Consider the following 20,591-nt stretch of genomic DNA (forward strand, 5'->3'; position numbering starts at 1 on the left):
TCAAACTTTTATAAATCCTATAATATTTAAAAAGGAATCGGGTTATGCATGAGTTTCTTGAGATATTATGATAAGTTGAGGACACAAGTTGTACCCTTCCTTGAAAAATTTTCCAATTCCATCATCGTGTACATCCTTTCCAAGACACGAGCATACCTCAAAACATATTCGAGGTGAATTATAACCATGAAACTTCTTTAAAATCATTGTGTTGAGGCAATTCGATTATTTAAAGAGAGAAATTAAGATAATAGATGATAAGCAAAGTAAAACTATATTTATTTACCAAATGTGAACTAACCAATAAGCAAAATTTGTTGCACCGGATGGAAATCCATGCTCTTGATTACTAAAGTCTGGGTTAGTATCATCACCACAACTTTAGGTAAATCATCATATAAGATGAGCTTTCACCATGACTTCGACCATTATAACTGATATGTGTATTTTTATATATATTTTTATGCATTATATCTTAATATTTTGGCCTTTATTATTCTCTTTTAGAACTAAAAAGTACTCATAATGCTTTGAATTATGATTTGCAGCTATTCGTTGACGATAAAGCACAAAAGAAAAGACTGAAGCGGAAATCGGGCTTAGAAGCTAAAAGTAATTAAAAATGCTGGAGGAACAATTACGCCCCGCGTAATACACTTCTACACTAAGCGTAGCGACCAAATTGAATTACGCCCAGCGTAACTTAAGGGTATGCCCCGCGTAATGGCTGGCACCGGATAAACTCAATCGCGTAGAAATCCTTAGTACGCCCAGCGTAATCCGACTTACGCCCAGCGTACGTAAGTCAGCTACAAAGGTTATAAAAGTCGATTTTCAGCTAACTAGGAAGGGGGATTCGACTTCCAACTTAATCTAGTCGATATTAAACTTCTGTTAAGCTGTTTTGAGGGTCTAGAAGGCGGCCGGAAGGCCGTTAAGCTAACAGGAGCGGAGATCGGAAGGGTTGGAGAGCGGATACGTGTCGGTAATCATATGGGTTGCTAACGTGACCATGTTTAGCATTCCATTGTGTTACTATTTTGTATTTAGTTTCTGATTTGGGTGTAAAAACCTTTTATTTTGTGTTTATGATTGAATGAAGCTTTGATTATTAGACTAATTGCTATAATGAATTGTTTGTTTATGTTTAATTTATCTTGCCAAGCTTGTTAAAAGATCCTTACGTATTAATGATGATTATTTGTTGTTAATTGTTAAGTGAATTGAGTTGTGTGAACACCTGCTTGATTGCTTGTCTCTTATGATTTTGATGACCATCGAGATTATAAGTCTAGGAATAACGAATGTGAAACTAGGATTAACTTGGGAATAAGTAAGTTAATGTGTGAGCCTTGTTTGACGACCATGAACAAGAGGTTAAATTGAATTAGTAATTCGATTAACTATATTTACAAGTCTTGCTTGATACGAACTGAACACTAGGAAGCATGTTAGTTTAACCAACTGATCACTATTTAAATTGACTTGTTTGCTAAAGGATTATTTATAGTGAACGCGAATCTAATCATTTTAGGAATCGGTGAACATGAATAAATGAATTTGTGTATGCAATTGTCTATGTTTTTAAGGTGTAATTTATCTAAACCAAAGTACCTGAAGAGATTTGCTTTCCTGTTAGTTTATCGAGAGTTGTTAATTGCTAGTTTGAGATTTATTAAACCATTTTCTTTATTATTTTCGTGTGACCTGTAACCTATAATCAAGTATATTAAATTAATTCACCACCGTTCCCTGTGATCGACACCCGACTTACCTAAGCTATACTGTAATCTGACTAGGTACACTGCCTATAAGTGCATAGTTAGTCTAAGTTTGTTAGGTTATAAATATTAAAATTAGTGGGTACTTTTGTGCACATCAGTAACCAACATGTAAGATCCTCATACGTTGATAATTCAGTTGCTAACATCACATAGATGTGTCAAATGAGTTGAATTTGGTAAAAAAGTATGCAAATTAAATAATCAAGAAATATAATCTTGAAAGAGAGAAAGAAGCTAAGTTCCTAGGATATTCCAGATGTCTTTTTTCTCTTCAATACATTTCCAGAGTTAGTTGTTTGATAGTTAATAGTAGGATTATCGGTTGGAGTCATTCTAGGGAGCTTTAATAAAGCTGCCATGTGAAGAGAACAAAAGAGCATCATTATAAGCAACTTCAAGGACAATTTGGTAGCTTGGATACTGATATAACCATAAAAAAGTATGTACCAAAGTTGTTTGGTGGATTGAAACCAATAAGTCCTACAAAAGGCGATAAATATGGGACAGGTGAAGGATCTACCATCTAACGAGCAAGAGATATTGACATGGTTGCTGGTGTAGGCTGAAAAGGCTTCATATACAAACGTAAATATATAAGAAAATCAAAATTTTATATAAAACACATCAAGAAACTTGTTTTCACTTACACCATAAGCACCCAAAGACGGAAAACTTGTAGGCTTTGGCACAACTCCCACTAACGGATTAATTTACAGGGGATAGAGATATTGCACCATTTGGTTGTGACTGACCACAACAATGGTTAACAAACAAAGTTTTTATGATTGGATTGTCCTTCGGCTTTTTTTATAATTGAATGTTGCCACTTCAGACTACAAAAAAACATCATAATCATGAAAGAAAAAACCTCAATGCAGTCCCTAGCAGCCAATATAGACCGTCCTTAAGCCTTTTCCAAGTCTTTTTCCCATAGAGTTCTACTACCTGCTATGAAATCACATCTACTAATTTCAACACAAATTTAACCTTATAATTAATGTTGAAATGTGCATTTTTTGGCTAGAATAAGAACCATACATAAAAATTTTGGTTAGCTGTTTTCAAGTAGAGACCAACAAAAGGTAGAAACTTTACAGTTCCATAGATAGAAAGTAATGATGATTATTTTCACAATTTAAACTGATTGGTCAGCCCTGCAACATAAACACAAGCCATGGAAGAAGCGTAAAACAAAAAAAAATACAAGTTAACTCTTTAATGCAGAAATGAATAACACTAACAAATCTTAACAGAGGGTAAAGTAGATTTTGCAATGATTAGAGTAGAATGGAAATCTATACCTGTAATACATGTCCGTCGTAACTAGGTATCAATTCAAAGAAATAAAATGGTAATAGGTTGGTAGGAGAAATAGAACATGGAGTTACTTTAAATTTAGGAATGTTATTTAGCAAAATATAATTTAGGAATGGTGTAGATTTTCTTGAGAGGATTATGTAGATATAAAGATCGTCAAAAACGGAGTTCATATGAGAAAGTTATGGCTATTTTAAGTTAAGATGAAAGCATGTTGCTATTTTGTGAAAGTCAACGAAAGTCAAAGTCAGCAGTCAATTTTGATCTTCATGACGTGAATGTATATTGCCCACGATGTGGCAATGAGTGATTCATAATTACATGTGCCAACCGAAGAGCGACATGTGGGGAGATAGAGTCTATTCAATCTTCACGACATGACAATAGATGTGTCACCACGTGAAATGGGACAAGTCACCAGGACACTTAGCGGAAGAGTATGAAACATGGTGAAACTGAGATCCATTTAATTGTCATGACGTGTCATATATATGGTCACGATGTGACCACTGCAGAGTATAAATATAAGAGCCTCGTATCATTTAAGGGAGTTTTGGCATACATGATCGGAGATGCTACCCGAGAGGCGTTTGTGGGAGACTACTACGATGAAGTTATACTGTTATACGGGCGATACAGGGACGGGTTACGGGATACATTGAGGTATCTTTTACTCGTTAAATCGTATTTACAATATTTTATTATTATTTGATATACCCAAGTGTATTACGGGTATTCGTGATATGGTGATGTTACGAACCCGTTGGTAAGATCAACGAGTAAATTTTTACGATTATAGATTTATTCGAGACTATTAGGGTTATAAACCCTAGTATTCTGCCATGCAGCCTCTTTGGGAACCTTCATCCTTGGGATACATCATATTGGAACTAGCAATACAGCATTGGCACATTAGGTGTCATTACATGACTTAACTTGTCACTTAGTGGCACCTTCTATCACTCTGTGGTACCTCTAGTGCATAACACATCTTCAAGCTGTCATGAAGACATATCAGTTTGACATTAAGTGGCATATTCACACTTGGTGGCACCTCATGTGCATGGAACGTCTTCGAAGTGCCATTGAGTGGAACCTCTTATCACTTTGTGGCACCTCATGTGCATGGAAATTCTTCGAGGCGCCATTGAGTGACACATATAATGCATGGAACCTCCTTTAATGCCTTAGTTTTCTGTCATACGCCCTATCCCAAAGAGTTTCATCATATACGAGGAGATCCATCGTATCCAAGTGTGCCATTAGAATGCTCCAAATGCTTAAGTCATACTTAACAAACATTTATGCAACATCAGACACAACGTGTCTTGTTAGTTATTCTTCTATCTTTTCTTATCTTCCTTCTTTCTTCTCTTTCTCATACTCTATCATCTAACTCTTTCTTTCATCGCGTACACTTATATTCTTTATTCTTTCATACTCTTTCTTAGTCTCTGCACATGCACTTCTCATGCTCTAAACATACTCTAACGTTGTCTCTAACTCTGTCCACTCTAACGTTGTCTCTAACTCTGTCTCTTCTATACTCTATCTCTTCTCTGCTCTATATATCTTCTCTATTTTATCTCTTCTTTACTCGATCTATTCTCTACTTTATCTCATAACATTCATTCTCATGCTCTGGTTACTCTTCATCCCTCTATCTCTTTCTCTTTCTCTTTCTCTTTTTCTCTCTCTCTCTCTCTCTCTCTCTCTATTCTTAACTCTAATGTATTAGCATTCTTTTCTCATCGAGACCCAATGGTCACATCTCATACTCTAATATCGTATATCCTTTAAGGGAAACAACATCCCAATTTATTGTCGAGTTAACTCATCTGAACTTAATCTTCTCTTTTATGATACCTCATGGATCCTTAATCTTTCTTCTTCTCTTGAATCCCTCATGGATTCCTTACTCTTAATCCCTCATGGATTTCATCTAAGTTCGCAAAAGAACTTTCTTTTCTTGTTCCTCTTAAGGAACCTTTCTCTATCTTCTCTATCTTTTCATATTTTGGATTCCTACAGGAACCATTTATCTATATTCCAAAAAAGTATCATCATCTCTTTCCCTATAAGGACATAATCTTATTGTAACGTCCCAAAAATAATGAGGTAAAATTTTCATTTTTAATTTAGTCAAAACACTAATTATATTTTAATCAAACATTCGAAAGTATTTAATAATAATTCAATCCCAAAATCATCACACTATGCAAACATGGGCGGATGCGTTGCGATCATACCAGGAACTTCCCTTTCGAACCGGAAGTACTTGAAACCATAACCATAAAAACCGTAAGCACAAAGCTTAGTGAGTTTCCTAAAATACCACATACCATTGGGCCCAACCCGTATATTGGACCTAGCCCGATCATACAAATACAAAATTCACAAAGACAGTTAGCACCTACATAACATACAATAGGGCTAGCCCATCCTGATCCATAGGCCTATCCCAATATACCATGCAAGAGTAAAAAGGAAATCTAACATAACAAAATCAAGTGGGTCGACATTGGTGCCTTCGACCCAAAAGTACAGTGAGGAGACTCACCTCAATCTGCTGATAATCAAATAACTGCTCGGGTCGCTGAATCGAATAACCTCGCACCAACTAACAATAAATACAACCTTAATTAATAATTAACTTGATAACCGAAAATATGAGGCCCATTCCATAATCCAACTTCCTAAAGGGTAAAAGACCATTTTACCCTTTCCTTACTTGGCCCAAAACCAATGCCCAACCCATAGGTACAAAAAGCCCAAGTCCCTAAATGGCATCCCAAAGCCCAATATGGACCATCTTACTAATTGGGCCCAAAAACCATCATAGACCTAATTCCAAAAAAAGCCTTAGTCTATTCTTGGCCCAAAGTCAGAAGTCGAATGGCCCAACAAGGCCCAAACCTTAAAAGGCCCAAAAAATGACATACTGGGGAGTATGCCCCGCATACTAGAAGGGTACGCCCCGCGTACAGACCGCCGAAGTATAAAGTACATGACACTGATGTGCAAACCATGCATTATGTTGAGTGTACTCGTATATACGCCCAACGTACTCAAGAGAGCCAAATATCCCACAAAATCTATTAATGGTTAAGAAAAGGACTTCCAAACTTATATATGACCCTAAGGATATGTCTTAACACGTAAACTTGGCAGCTTTACTCCTTTTCATGGCTTAATGGGAGCACATCCTCAATAAAAATCCATAATAATCACCCAAACTCATGCATGGTCCAAAATAACTCATCAAGATGACATTTTTATGAACAAGGGACCTCACAAATGTCAAGATCCAGCATTCTAAGCTCTTGGAGTAACTCATACTCACATGGATGACTCTAAGGACCAAAATGAACGCAAAAAACTCCTTAAACTAGATCTAACACTTAGAGACATCAAGTTAGAAACTTTATACCTGTAGAAGGTAGATCAAGATGCACAAAGCCTGGATCCAAAAGCTTCAAGCAATCTAACACTTCACCAAGAAGCTCCTTTTTCTTCAATGGGCACCAAAAAGAATGAAATGCCACCAATGGGGACTACGGTTTCCCTTATAGGGTTTGAAGGGATGGAGGTTGAAGATAATAGGGTTTGGTGTTGAGTTAAGGAGCTAAAATAGGGTCCAAGACCCTAAATTAGGGTTTGGGTCTAACTGGAGTACGCCATGTGTAACTTTGGTACGCCCAACATACTCCAAGGAGCACCCGTGACTTCTCTGCTTAGTACGCCCCGCGTACTAGGCTTGGCCCTTAAACCTTCAAACTTCTTAATTCCATATCTTATTCGTTATATGTCCGTTTTTTACGATCTTATATCCTCGAAAAGGTAACGAGAAGCTCTACGCTTCTATCAACTCATCTTTGCCTTAAAACTTCCCGAACTAAAATCCAATTTTCATAAAAGCCCGAACTGCCACTTTACGGTTATACCCTTGGGCTTCAAATCACAAACCAGACTCCCGGATCATCTAAATTACATTACCTACACCCAAATGGTTCTAAATCTCTCTTTCCTGAAGGCCCTAAGCCTTGCAATAACTGATCTTCGTGTCACATCCCCGAATTAGAAAACGATTCGGAACAGTGTGTTACAACTCTCCCCCACTTAAATCAGATTTTGTCCTCGAAATCACTTCTTACCACACTCCTGGAAAAAAAAAGCTTTGAGCAACACCTCCTAATGCCAAACAAGTCAGTAATCCTTTAACTGTCAAACCAATACGTTACCGATATAATTATAAAGCCCCATAACTTGCTTGACCTCCACATAGGTAGAACCATTTCGAAACACAATCACAAGAGCCTATTTCTACCTTCAGAAATGAAAGCATCCTTTTGACCCTGAACCTGCCAACTGATATCCTGGGTATACTGATTCCTTAATCCATAACTTCTTGAAGTAGAAATCTTGCATATACACACTAACGACTCTAACGCGAGTCTCAACCAAAAGCCAACCTGGTACATAACTCATAACATGAGATCCAAGTATTTACACTTGCCTTTTACCCAAAATCTTTTGATTCATGGCAACCTTTCACTAAACTGGGATATAAAAATCCCTAATCTACCATTAAGACTGCCAATCTCACACCTTGTACAGCCACCAGCTTCCCGAGAGTCCAACTGATAAGGCTACCATATCCTATACATCACACTTATGCCGCTCACTAACCACATAGCCATCCCACTCTAACCATGATCCAATACCTTGACCCAATCAGTCCCTATCGGGTCTCACCCGCACTGTCATAACCATACGAGACTCGCCCATGGGTCTTACCCACTCAATACCAACGAATGGGCTACGCCCACGGGTCTTAACCAATCAAGAGCTACTTAGGCCTAACCTTGCCTCGGACCCCAATGGCCCTCCTCCCATACCAGGGATATTCTCCGACAATACTGCCCGCATTGCCCAAGGCACGAGTTGATCATCCTCCATACCAACGACCACCCTAACGATGGTCTACCTCAATCTGACGAATACTACAATCCCACCACAGACTTACAACATTTACACAACTGTCTAATATCCTGGTGAATGCTACGGCTACCACATAGTCCTACAACACTTCCACACTATCTGTCAATCTAGTTAATGCTACGGCCACCCCGCAGTCTTACGACACTCTTATTCCGCCATGGTCACCACTCATGGTCTTACCACACCTCTACCATACCAACCAAAATCATCCTAAATCGCACCCGTATCTGACTATATCCCAATCAGGTGTTCGGTTCATGCTTTGAACCCCAAAGCCTTAATCAGACAAGAATAGGCAGAGAGGCCCTAAAACCACCCTCTATCTGGAACCATCCACATATCCGCCATGCGTCACTACTTACGTGTAATGAAACACGAATATCCTTTCTTGTGAAATCCCTTAGACCAAATGATTCTACCCCACTTGGATTCGACTGCACTCTTCCAACCTCAAGATTTGATGAATTTCTAATCCATCTCGTAACCTTACAATTCAAACTGTTGACAACCTGAGCTTACAAGAACTAGCATTCCATTACTAGCCAATCTCGTTGATCGTGAGAACACCCAAAATACAGATGGACACTTACCGAAATCTCAGCAATTTCGATAACCCCAATCCCTTCCCATAGGGGTTTGATGTTGAGTTAAGGAGCTTAAATAGGGTCTAAGACCTTAAATTAGGGTTTGGGTCTGACTGGATTACGCCATGCGTAACTCTGGTACGCCCAGCGTACTCCATGGAGCACCTGTGACTTCTCTGCCTAGTACGCCCAGTGTACTTCCCAAGTACACCCAACGTACTAGGCTTGGCCGTTAAACCTTCAAACTTTCAAATGCCATATCTTCTTTGTTCTAAGGCTTGCCTTAAAACTTCCCAAACTAAAATCCAATTTTCATAAAAGCCCGAACTGCCATTTTACGGTTATACCCTTGGGCTTCAAATCATGAATCGGACTCCCAGTTCATCTAACTTACATTAGCCACGCCCAAATGGGTCTAAATATCTCTTTCCTAAAGGCCCTAAGCCTTATGATAACCGATCTTCGGGTCACAACCCCGAATTAGGAAACGATTCGGAACAGGGTGTTACACTTATTCTCAAATAGTCATACCCTTGTCCACGTAGGAACCATACTCTTCTCCAAAAAATAACCATATTCTCATCCCCAAAGGAACCTATCACACCTAGTTTCGAAATGTTTCTAATTTCAGGATAGCAGGTCATCAATGGATCAAGTAAAGGTTTTGGGCTTCGAAGGAGTAGAGCTTAGACCCTATCAGATGTTGATAATGTTGGTTAAGTGATTAAAGCCCTCAAACTGTGCTTTAAAGCAAAAGATTAAAATGGGAAAAGTAATATTTCAGGATTCTTACATGGACTATGGTTTTAGTTCAACATTTATTAAGTCAAACGTAATTAGATAGGGTTGTGGGTCTCGTCAATACCTTTCCGTTCATAACAAGATTACCGAAAACAAAGTTGAAAAAAATAAGTTATGATTGTTTGAAGTTGGAGTGGATTTGGGTGAAAACCCGTCGTCACAAGAAGAGGAACATACCCTCACGACGTGACGAGGCTATCATGAGGTGACAAATTGGTTGTCATGAGGTGAGAACTGGGCAGCCCAAGCTCATGAATTTTTAGGGTTTTTTTATGTATTTAAAGGGTGGTTTTGTGTTTTTGGGGTCTTTTTCCATCCTCTATCATATCTGAGGCCTATTGAGAGAAGCCCTAGCCTCCATTTCACCAATTTGAGCCTCCTCTTCTCCCTCATCCATTTTTGGAGTTTTTTTTATGGTTTTAGAGTAATGCTTTTATCATATTGATCCTTGAGTCTTGAAAATTGAAAATCTCAACTTTCATCTACCTTCTAGACCTTTGTAACTTATAATTTCCAAGCTTTATTGCATTTCATCTTAGTATCTAAGTGTATTTGGAATTTTGATCCATTTTTAGTGAGTTTAAGTGAGAGTTGGGAATACAATTTGCAACTTTATAACTCTCTAAAGTCCCAAGAACATTGTATGTTTTAAATATGGACTCACAAGTACTTTTAATGTCATGCATGGTATTTTGATCCATTGCTTACCTCTTTTTGATGTACTTGTTGGAAGGACATGTTTTGGACATGCATGACCATAAAACAAGGATTTTTATGTTTCATATGGGTGTATAAGAGCCTTTTGGAAAGTATAGATAGGTGGGTTAGAGGATTAAGATCTTAATACATTAATAATGACAGAGTTATTCTTACTATGTGAAGGATTAGACTTCGCGACGTGAGAACAGGGCAGTCTCTGTAACTGTTTTGTCTCGAGGCCACCATGACGAGATAATAGATTGGTCACGACGTGGCGAACAATTGTACGAATTCTAACTATTGACTTTGAATTTGACCATTGACTTTTGACCAAGTTTGACTCTAGGTCAATTTTAGGGTTTTGGGTTGTAGTATGAGATTTGGTCTCTGCTTATTGTATAGGTGACATGTAGTGCCGGTTATTGGATCTATGAGCATTGTTGTTATCTTCTAGACTGTGAGGTGAGTTTTCTAACTATACTTTGTAATATAGTATGTGTCCTTGTGTGTATGATGTTGTTATACTATAGTGTTCTGTTAGAATGGTAGATTTGCCATGATTACTTGTGCTTGCGGTTATTGTTTTGGTCTATATGTCGACATAGTGTGGTTGGATTGAGATGGTACTGCTTTGTGTTGTAGGGCAACAAACTTGGTTGGAATCCAGTCTTATGTTGTAGGCCCAAGGGCAATCCAACCGGTAGTTGTGGGATCGGGAGCAATCTTGTCTTATGTTGTAGGCCCGAGGGCATTCTAGTCATAAGTTGTTGGCTCGGGGGCAATCCATTATTGTGTTGTAAAGTTAAGCTTTGGCTTATAATTGTGGATTTAAATGTTTTCAGGTACTTATCGGGTTGTAAAGGTGAGACTGTACACAAGCACATCAACGATTTTATGATTCAATATTCCACATTGTTTTCCTCATAACTTTGATTTTGAATTATGGTTTATGAACAAATGGTTTGAATTTAATGTAATTTTATAAAAAAGATGTTTATTCTATTTTAAAATGAAAATTTTTATTTTGGAATTTGTGAGGTTACAGAACCATACTCTCGTCCCTGAAGGAACCGTGCTCTCATCCCCGAAGGAACCAACAACATCTATATCTCTATTATATGACTCATCACATAATGCTAGTCCCATGGACAATCTATCTCTTTATCTCATTAAGATATTTTCTACTTATCATCTAGTACTTAACTCATTAAGTACTTAATTTTTATCTATGTCTAATAACATAATGCTATTCTACACTATACCAATAATGTCTAGACCTGCAGACTTACTCTTATGATTATATTGCATATAATTATCTTCTATTACTTTCTGCTATCTCTTGGGTATTAACTAACCTTCTCATATTCTTAATATACTCTAGATATTTGCATGCTCTGCTACATGCTTCTAACATATACCTCATACATACTCTTAATATATGTACGTGGTTAGATACATGTTCTTACATGTATATTCTTAATCTATCTTCGTCTCATCACTTGGGGACATTCACTTAGTGGCCCAAGCTTCAACATATATATATATATATATATATATATATATATATATATATATATATAATTTAAAGAAAGTTAGAGTGATAACTCACCTAGTCAATTAGTGAAGACTAAATATCCCATCTTCCTCTACTCTATCATTGATACATTCTAGATCTATATTCTTGCTCTTAGACCTAACCATAAACATAAAAAATTATCTTAATACTTGTCTTGGCCTATTAAGAGCTTGTCAAAATGACCACTTAATGGATCAGCATTCTAACTTTTCATTCTTTATGTATTTCTCCAATCCAATTAATGAATTAAGCACCTCATAATACCTAATTCGTTATAATCTAACACTTAGTGCATCAATTACACATAATTTTTTGTTTAGGGTTTCAAATCCTAACTTCACACATACAGATTTCACCATTGAAATCACACATAAAGCATGATTAAAGTATCTAAACACTATCATTAAAATCATCATCAAGCTATAGGTTGATCAAATTAACCAATATACTCTAACCAAAATGTTGTGATATGTCTTCGGTCTTAATGTTGTTTGTGCTTGTCTCACCTGAGTTAAGCCTGAGAATCACAGAAAAATAAGAACAGATTCAAGTCGTCATCCAAGAGGGGGTCCCGGAACGAGACTACGACGGTCTAGTCAGAAGTTGTATGAGATACTTAGGGTTCAGTTTGAGATAGAGAGAGAGGTGATCCCTTATTCTGGAGAAGAAGAGTCCTTTTATACCTGTCGTCCGGGGAGCATACCCCCAATAGCACCTTATGTCTTGTTTGGACTGTCAAGACGTGGAGGCGTCCTATTGGTGGGTCATGCATCACTAGCGGTTATCTGCTATGGTGCAGATTTACTGTAAAGCGGCGCTCTGAGCGCTACACTTGTCATTCTGGGGAGAAATTTAGTACTATTTTGGCCTATTATGGGCCTTGGTGTTAGGATGTCGAGGCCTAAGCACGAGACCACGAGGGCAAGGGCCCAGGCCTAGGCCTTACATCGGGTAACGATCTTCAGCTAGGCTGTCCTTTGGATAGTCGTCTTGTTATCTTTGGCGTATTCCTAGAGGGATATGTTAACAAGTCGTTTAGGCTAGTAAACGTCATCATTAGCCTCAGGTAGCTTAGATCAATGCACGTGTTCGGTCGTGATGGTTTGGACATTTACTAACGTGACGGAGTCAGCTGTGCAGACGGTTTCATCACTATGACCTTTCAAATTTCCCACCTCTCATTTAAAGCTTCCTTTATCGGAGATAGTTTCTTTTCTTCACTCTTTTGTTCTTCAACTACTTATCTTTCTTCTTTTCTTCTTTGTTTTCCTTTCTCACTGGTGGATAATAGCCGCTCCGAATACTGGGATTGTGCCCTCTGCAAGCGAGTTTGCAGATCTGCAAGAACGATTTGGTTTCCTGTAGGAGCAGGGGGTGGAGTTCCCGCAAAAGTGGGCTATTATAACCCGATTGTCGAAACGTAAGGTCAGAGTCCCCATACCAATCTTTGAAGCGGGACTCCGGCTACCAACGATTGATTCCGTTAGCAACATCATGTGCCAATACGGCTTCTCCATCGACGACCTAACTCCCAACGTTGTCAAAAAGATATTCACTTTGAGATGGCGTGTCGGGCCTTGGGTGTGCTTCCCCGGTTATGGACTTTCAAGTATTTCTTCAACTCATCAACTCAATTTGGCGTGCACACATTCTCTCAACGGCAGGGCATCCACGCGTTCATCACAAATCAAAAAGCACCTAAAAAGAATTGGCAAGATAAACGGTTATGGGTGAACCGTGATTTAGTTGGCTATGGCTATCCCCGTAAGACCAACTTCACCGATCGGATACCCGCTCTATGGGGAGCCCACAAGATGGTGGGTAGCACGTTGGAGACTATTTCTTTTAACAGGGAGGACTGGGAAGACTATATGGTATTCATCGTTAGTATGAGTATTACTTGGAGGGTGAGTGGAGCGATGCCTCAGTTCTTCATTAAGAAGGACGGTAAGTGGCTCTCCTCCCACCCCTTGTTTTTGGTTTCTTTTATGTGTGTTTCTTTATGTATTTGGATCGATGACTTTGCCGATTTCCCTAATTATGTTATTTTGTGTTTCGGTTAGAAATGTGATTCCATGGATGAAATGATATTTGTTCAATTCTATCTAAGTTGGTACTTGAAATTGTTAACAAGCTCTAACACTTCCTATTCACCACAATAATTAATCAAAACAGGCTCTTTGATTAACCTTAACCTTACTAACCTAATCTAAACAAGCTCTTAGAATTAGATTAAAAGATTAAATTAAGCTTTATGTGAATGTTCCCAACAACACCCAATACTCCTCACAAGCTCGGGAGTGTAAGAACGTGTGAATAAGATTTACACTAAATTCATTCAATGGAAATCAGTTTAGTGCTTGTTACTTGGTCCAATTCCCAAAATAATTACGGGTTTTGCAAAACAGATAACTTGAATGACCTAACCCTAATTCAAATGGCCAATAAGAATCACAATTAGAATCAAACATTTGATTAAAGCAAAATCAAATTCACTAGATAGAAATTAAAAAGCAAACATCAAGTCATATGATTGAAATCACATGCAATAGTCAATACATGAAGTTGGAAAGTCTAGGGTTCTAGCCACACATGACTAGAACAAAACACAAATCTAGAAATTAAAGTTAAAGTCTTACAAATTAAAATCCAAATGAAACCCAAGTGTTTCCAAGTATTAATTTCCTTCCAAATCTTCCAGAAAATTGCCCCAAGAACTACTAAAATCGACTTAACTTCTAATGGAACCGGTTATACCTTTTTAGAAATAAGAAAATTGTTTTAAACTCGTGAATACATTTACACGGCCCATGTAAATTAACACTACCATTTACACGGCTCGTGTAAATACAAAAGTACAATGCGCAATTTGGTCAGGCCTTCAAAGTACAATGCTCAAAGATTTAGGTTTACACGGCCCGTGTAAACTCAAGGCTTCCATTTACACGGCCGTGTAAATCTATGAAAAAACAAAATCTTCATTTCTTTGATATCTTTCTCCTCGATGCTCCACAAGTGTAACATCCTAAAAATACAGGGCAAAATTTTCATTTTTAATTAGGTCAATTCATAAAGACTTCGATATAAAAGTTTCATAGTAATGCTTCATGTATGAAAACCAGCCGCATCATAATAATATGTCAGAGTACATCCCAGTAAATCCATAATGCGGAAAAACAAGAGTGTGTGTGTGTGTGTGATATGTCGCTACCGCGCCAGCTCCTTCCCCCTAGCTGAAGAGGTACCTGAAACAAATATTGTAAACTGTAAGCACGAAGCTTAGTGAGTTCCCCCAACGTACCACATACCATACATTCACATACCATTCATACTGTAGGGCGATTCTAGGGTGCCCAACCTACCCGGTATGGCCATTCTAGGGTGCCGACCTACCCGTGTCAAGCCATTATGGGGTGCTAACCTACCCATGTCAAGCCGTTCTGGGGTGCTGACCTACCCATCGGTCCTCACAACCGATTCTCGGGGACTATTCCCCTCTTACTATCGCTATCACTTAATACACATCATGCCAGCATATAAACATAACAACACATAATGTCAGACATATCTAGGGTGTCCGACCTACCCTTTGGTCCTAACAACCGAACTCTACCACTATCACATATAACATATCATGCCAGCATATAACATATCAGATAGTAGCAAACGTAGATGACATCACAAAGACAATCATCTAACCTACAACTCCTACTGGTGGGTCGGCATTGTGGCCTTAGACCCACCGCTACTAGAAGGTAACTCACATCGAAAAGTATCTAGTGAAAGTCTGCTTGCTAGACATCTGACTGCTGCACCGGTAATCCTCCGGCTATAAATCTATAAACATAGATTAGTCACTCATAAATACCCTTAGGTGAAATGACTGACCTACCCCTGGTCCAAGGTCAAATCCTTGGTCAAAGTCAACTTCCAGTTGACTGGACTCGCCGAGTCATGGCACAGACTCGTCGAGTCCCTCTCCTACCATCCCAGTACTAACTTATCAAGTCCCTCTTCTCACTCACTGAGTCACCCTTAACTCACTACTTAGGACGATTAGACCGACTCACGATCCGACTCGCCGAGTCCAAGAACAACTCGCCGAGTCCCACGAGTAGATCTCCTACTCGCTTCCAAATCCTCACCAGAGCATCCATCTTGAGGATTTGGGTTTATGGGACTATTGCTACACATTAAATTGCTAATTACGCGTGCAGCTACAAAGGGTTGGACCTTCTACACTTAAACCCCTCTTAACTCAGTAACAGTTCATATGACTCGCCGAGTTTGAAGAACAACTAATCGAGTTCCAGGCAATCTTCATAGGACTCGCCGAGTTGTTCATCCAACTCGTCGAGTCTAAGACCATCTTCATAGAACTCGCCGAGTCGCTTCGACCCTCCTCCAATACAGACCAAATCTGAGACATGCAACGGTTCTAAACCGTAGATCTAAGCTCCTAGGGCATGCTTATCACGTAAAGTTGCAAACTTTACGTGCATGAATGGCCCTATGAGCTCCAAAAGGCAATTCCAAGCTCTTTATGAGGTCATACACTCAATAGGGACCTTAATCACTTCAACCATAGATACTTTACACTTCTAAGATGTCTATAAAGTCCAGATCTGAAGTCCTTTCAGAACATAGAGCATAAACACATGGAGTTTGAGGTTTTAGGGCTTGAAAACTACAACTTAGGGACAAAAGGGGAGCTAATGAACTAGTGATCAAGGTAGGAACTTTTCTACCTGAATGGAAGCTTCTCACAGTGTAGATTTCGGATCTACTTCCCCTCCTTGCACTCTTCAACCTCCTCCGTCTTCTTCTAAGCTCCAAACTTCCTTCACAAAGCCAAAAATCACTCACAAGAACAATATGGGGGGCTAGGGTTTCGCTCAACAGCTCTCTGGAAGTGTTAGGAACAAAGGAGGCCGAGTTAGAGTGTTTAAATAGGGTGCAAACACCCGGGTTAGGGTTTTACTCGCCCAGCACGGACTCGCCGAGTCTGGGACCCGACTCGTCGAGTCCCTCATTTAAATCTCGTGCCAAAATCACTCCTACTCGGCGAGTCGGACCTGCAACTCGCCGAGTCCAAGGCAAAATGAGAAAAATACATAAATAGAAATCGTACCAAGAATCTGGTGTTACAACAAGTCCTGAAACTTCATCTACATCTCTTATTTATCTCCTCAAGTAAGACCCTACCTCCAAAAGTCCCTGAAATATCACAAAAATGTGTGAATGAAATTGCTTCATGAAAAATCCCGAAAAACATGCAAAATGCATGAGTTTAAGCCTATATGCAATGCACTTTTATGAAATAAAACTACAAAATGGGTGCATGAAATGCACCTAACACTTATGAATAAGAAAAAGGAAGATGGAAAGAGGAGGGTTAAGACAATGAAAAAACACAACCATAGGTGGAGGTGTTTGGTTGTGGTGTTAATCAACTAAAGGATGACTGTGGCCCATTTCTGGTGGCTGGAAAACACCATTTTCGGTGGTTCTTAATAGCTTATCAGAGAGAGAGAGGGAGAGAGAGAGAGATAAAGAGATGTGGGCCTAATGAATTATTTATTTTTTTTTCTATCTTTTTAAATAAGATTAGGTAAAAGTAACTCTAAATAGAAATAAAAAGGGCATATAAGTCTTTTTATATGGGCAAGGGGTTGTTTGTTAAAAGTTTTGAAACCACATGGACCATCTATGATGTTTTTTGAGCTTAGAGACTAAACTTTAGATTTCGAGATACCACATGGACCATTTATGAAGTTTTGTCTTTAGACAAATATAGTTACGAGGATCCAAAGTCGGGTTTAAATTTATGGTTTTGTGAGAAGGATAAGAATGAATGAGAAAGAAGAGGAAATGGCAACTAAAAACAAGAGGGCATACGAGTGAGAGTATAGGTTGTACAGTGTTTTCATAATTACGGTAATGTGAAGGGAAAGGTGAAAAGACGATTTTATCCTCACGCGATGGGCGCATGAGGTGAATTAACATATGAGAGATAACGAGTGTTATTTCCATGGACCAAAATCATAATGAAACATGTTGATAATGACTAAATTTGTAAATTTTGAATCATAGAAACCAAAACCCTAAAAAATTACAACCCATGAGGAACAAATTTACAATTTTTTCAAGTAATAATATTGAATATTGGTTTCATTTTGACCTTTAAAAAATAAAATGTAATTGGTGTTATATTTTATTGTTTTAATTTTTATTATGAAATTAATACATTAAAATGGGTAAATGTATAAAGTAGAAATAAGAGGAGGGTGTATTAAGATGCTAAATATAAATTAATTAATTAGAGATTGATGGTCCATGTTTTTTGTTATTTTTCTCAACTATGATTTTAGGATGAAACAAAACTCAACTATGATTTTTCTTGCACGACCTTATATATTTTTTGGACCTCTAAAGGTTGAACCATAGTGGATGCTCTAAAAAGAAATCCAATGTTAATTAGAACATGCAATCACACATTTTTCATAAAGAAAAAAACAATGTGAAAACTTGAATTTATGATATTCAACTATCAAGACTAGAATGTCCCTTTTTAAAAACAAGATTCACATGCATAGAGTGCTTTTTAGGGATTCCTACTATCATGATGGTTCTTTTAAAGACAAATTCAAACACAACTGGTTCAAATTTCATACAACAAATAGAAAAGGATAAGAATGAGTGCTTGCTTTACTTACCTATGGCTATAAGTCTATCTATAACTTTCAACCACACATTATATTTCATTATATCAAGTATCAATCCAATAGGATCTCAAGTGCTTGTCAATTCCTAATGACACCAATTCAATCTCCTCCATAACCACTTTATTTCCTGCAACAAATTCACACACCACACCCTCCACTTCAATCAAACTACACCCAACCTCCTTTTTCACCTTCTCATCTTCCATCTTCTTCCTTACACTTTCCACATACCCCCATTCATCAACAGATGCATAAATATTCGAAAGAAGAACATGAACTCCACTAAAATCAAGACCCCTTTCCACCAAACCCTCCACCATTTCCTTACCCAATTCCACATTCCCATGAACCCTACATGCATTCAGTAATGCACCCAACACATAAGAATCAGGCTCCATGGGCATTTTAGTCACAACACTTTTAGCCTCTTCTAGCATCCCAGCTCCACCAAGAAGATCAACCAAACACCCGTAATGCTTCACACTAGGCTCAATCCCATAAACTTCACTCATCATTTCAAAAACTCTTAAACCTTCTTTTACTAATCCCATTCGACTACATGCATTTAGAACACAGATGAATGTGATCTCATTTGGTTTAACCCCTTCTGTGTTCATCCTTGTGAGCAATGCTATTGCTTTTTTGCTTTCTCCATTGTTAGCTAGACCAGAAATCAATGAAGTAAAAGCAAACACATCTCTATATCGCATGTTTTCGAATACAATATAAGCTAATTCAATGCAACCACATTTAGCGTACATGTCTATAAGGGATGTACCCAAGATTACATCCAAATTCATCTTCTTTTTGTTAACATATGTATGAATCCATCTACCTTGATCTAATGCACCAAGAAAACCACATGCAGAGAGTGCAAGCACGATACTTGAGCGATTAGGGTGGAACCCAGAATGCAACATGTCATTGAATAGATCAAGAGCTTCTTTAAATAACCCAACTTGAACATACCCATTGATCATGACACTCCAAGACACGTTATTCTTCATAGGCATTTCATCGAACAGTTGTCTTGCAACTTCTGTTTGGCCTGATTTGGCATACCCATTGATCACTGCAGACCATGTGATAATATCTTTATCCAAGCTACTATCGAACAGTCTACGACAATAGTCTAAATGATTACAAACAGCGTATAAATGAATCAACCCGTTTTGAACAAAATCGTAACTTTCCCACCCTAATTTAATTGCTTGGCCATGACAGACCAATCCTAATTGAAGTTCAGAAAGATCAGCACAAGCTCTAAGAACGAAAGAAAATGTGTGATTAGTGGGTGAAAACCCGCAACCAAACATACGCTTAAACAAGGATATAGCATGTTGAGATTTACCCTGCTCGGTAAATGCTCTGATCATGGTGTTCCATATGTAAGTGGATCGATGAGGTATTGATTGAAATACGGTGTATGCATGTTGGAGATCGGCGTGGGTCGATGTTATGCATGAGAACAAAAGTTTTCCGGCGGCGAATGGGTCGGAGATGGAACCTGAGCAGATGAGGTGGGCGTGAATTTGGTTTATGTAGGAGCTTGTAAGACATGGTTGGTCTAGAAGGGAGAGTGCTTTTCGACTTGATTTCAAATATTTAGAGGCAATGTTGGATCCCCCCATAACATCTTCGCACTTGCAGTCTTCTCTCTAGTCTTGTTAGATTGTTGAGATCCTAACACTTCCTGTAGCGATTTGCCAACTTTAGTTTTGGGTCGACTCTATCTTTTCAAAGTATTTGAGTAGATGACCTGATATGGTAAAATACATGACGAGAGAAATACAAATCTACATATGTAAATACAGACAAAATTAAAGTTTTGGTCCCTATCTTTGCTAGAATTGGAATGGAGATGACAACTATAGAAAACTCTATGTGATTATCTTTGTGGTATCACTTTGATGAAAGGTTGTAAAAAGATTTTTTTTATCTACGTAAAAAGACTTTTTTTTTTATCTGTTTTAATTCATTTTATTTTTTTTATTTAATTATAGTTTTGTCATTGTGTTTGGTGATGACAATTATGAAAATCTCTGTGTTTGTTTGTGTGGTTTCAATTAATTGATAAGTTATTTTTATTACATTTAAAATGAAT

The 20,591-nt window shown here is 38.1% G+C and overlaps 1 pseudogene; it reads right to left on the reverse strand.

Annotated features, from left to right (window-relative positions):
* Positions 1–18,235: 18,235 nt before the first annotated feature.
* LOC145087202 (pentatricopeptide repeat-containing protein At5g66520 pseudogene) lies at positions 18,236–20,349 on the reverse strand (annotated as a pseudogene).
* Positions 20,350–20,591: the final 242 nt, after the last annotated feature.

This window comes from Lactuca serriola, chromosome 2 (genome assembly GCF_051521515.1).
Source record: "Lactuca serriola cultivar US96UC23 chromosome 2, Lser_US96UC23_V15, whole genome shotgun sequence".
Classification (NCBI taxonomy): Eukaryota; Viridiplantae; Streptophyta; class Magnoliopsida; order Asterales; family Asteraceae; genus Lactuca; species Lactuca serriola.